This window comes from Arachis hypogaea, chromosome 20, assembly GCF_003086295.3.
Source record: "Arachis hypogaea cultivar Tifrunner chromosome 20, arahy.Tifrunner.gnm2.J5K5, whole genome shotgun sequence".
Taxonomy (NCBI): Eukaryota; Viridiplantae; Streptophyta; class Magnoliopsida; order Fabales; family Fabaceae; genus Arachis; species Arachis hypogaea.
Window position 1 is genome coordinate 37189501 of NC_092055.1, and position 2215 is coordinate 37191715.

Sequence of the window (2215 nt, forward strand, 5' to 3'; positions counted from 1 at the left end):
AGCCCCACTACGCGGACGCGTTCCTGACACGTTCGCGTCGTTTTTCCATCCTCGCCGTCCACGCGTACGCGTCTCCGATGCGTACACGTCACTTGAAATTCATGCGATCCACGCTTACGCGTGCCTTACGCGACCGCGTCGCATGCGACGCCCAATTAAACTACCTCAGCGCCTGATTTCAAATCATCCACCCCCAAATCCTAATTCTCTCTTGTTCTTTTATCCTTTTATTCTTCTTTTATCTTACTATTTGTTTTTGTTTTCAGTTCTTCTTTGCTTGAGGACAAGCAAACCTTTAAGTTTGGTGTTAACACTTCGCTTATGGGTTTGCTGTTTAATTTTATGGCACCAAAAAGGGAGGCGAATCATCTTCACTGAGGAGCACAACCTGAAGAATAAAACGACCGCTAGGATAACTAAGGTGGTTGAGTTCCTTTCATTTTTATTCCTCCCCTCTTTTTCTATATTATGTTCCGATTTTCTGCTATTTTGCTTTATCTGTTGCATGATCTTTTATTAGTTAGAATCCTAGTTCTAGTTTAATTTTCTATTAAGTTCTTTAATTCTGAAAGATGTCTCATGTATTGCCCACTGAGCTTGAAATCAAAAAGAAAGAAGAACATATGTAGTGCATGAGAATTTGAGTTTAATTTTTAGAGTAGTCTCATTTATTCAAATGTGGTGGTATTTTCTGTGATTCTGAATGCATGACTTGAACAGTGCATATTTTTTATAGTGAAGTTTATGAATGTTAAAATTGTTGGCTCTTGAAAGAATGATTGAAAAAAGAAAAATGTTATTGATAATCTGAAAAATCATAAAATTGATTCTTGAAGCAAGAAAAAGCAGTGAAAAACACAAAGCTTGCGAATAGGAGGGCCCAAAGGAATAAAATCCTGGCCTAAGCGGATAAATCAAGCTGTCCCTAACCATGTGCTTGTGGCGTGAAGGTGTCAAGTGAAAAGCTTGAGACTGAGCGGTTAAAGTCGTGATCCAAAGCAAAAACGAGTGTGCTTAAGAACTCTGGGTACCTCTAACTGGGGACTCTAGCAAAGCTAAGTCACAATCTGAAAAGGTTCACCCAGTTATGTGTCTGTGGCATTTATGTATCCGGTGGTAATACTGGAAAACAAAATGCTTAGGGTCACGGCCAAGACTCATAAAGTAGCTGTGTTCAAGAATCAACATACTGAACTAGGAGAATCAATAACACTATCTGAATTCTGAGTTCCTATGGATGCCAATCATTCTGAACTTCAAAGGATAAAGTGAGATGCCAAAACTATTCAGGATTGCAGTTGTAAACCCCACTATAAGAAGTGGCATGAGCTTAATAAAACTCTCATTCTCATGCAAATTCACATCCTAAGCTTATTAGTTTTGGTTGCTTGAGGACAAGCAACAGTTCAAGTTTGGTGTTGTGATGCGTGAGCATCTTTCCTATCTTTTCCTAGTAAATTTGCATCTAATTTGTTTAATTTAATAAAGAATTAATTATCTTTTAGCCAATATGGATGCTACTTTGAGTCTTTTGCAATTTTGTTTGTTTTAGGTAGCATTCGGCAGAATTTGATGGAGTTTCTGTAGCACAAGAATCAAAGGAGATGGCAGCGAGGAGCGACGCGTACGCGTGACTGACGCGTACGCGTGATTTGGAGCTTTCCATGGCGACGCGTGCACGTGACTAACGCGTACGCGTGATTTGAAGATTTGCATAGCGACACGTGCAGTATTATATTAACACGAAATAATTCAATAAATTCTATTAGAACATCAAATAAGTTTTGATCAGATTTCTAGTAGAGTCGGAAAACATTACAGATAAATTCTTTTTTCCTCTCATTTTTTTAATTAAAAGGTCAAAATTCAATTCTCTTGTCGATCAGGCGACACCCGGATTTGAACTGGGGAAAAAGGATTTGCAGTCCCCCGCCTTACCGCTCGGCCATGCCGCCAAAACGATATATATATGAGAATACCCTTTTTTTATTGAAAAAGAGATATGCACTTTGATCGACAAACGCAATAATGGAAGGACAAAACGGAACCGTTAACTATACGACCGACGTGTCCGCGTGACTCGCAAAAAAGACCATCGACGCGTACGCGTAACATGCGCCACGTGCAGAAAATACAGAAAAATGCTAGGAGCAATTTCTGGGCTGTTCTAACTCAGTTTTCAGCTCAGAAAACACAAATTAGAAGCTACAGAATG

The 2215-nt window shown here is 39.3% G+C and overlaps 1 non-coding gene across 1 annotated transcript; it reads right to left on the reverse strand.

Annotated features, from left to right (window-relative positions):
- Positions 1-1884: 1884 nt before the first annotated feature.
- TRNAC-GCA (transfer RNA cysteine (anticodon GCA)) lies at positions 1885-1955 on the reverse strand. Its single transcript has one exon. It is a non-coding gene; the product is annotated as a tRNA-Cys (tRNA).
- Positions 1956-2215: the final 260 nt, after the last annotated feature.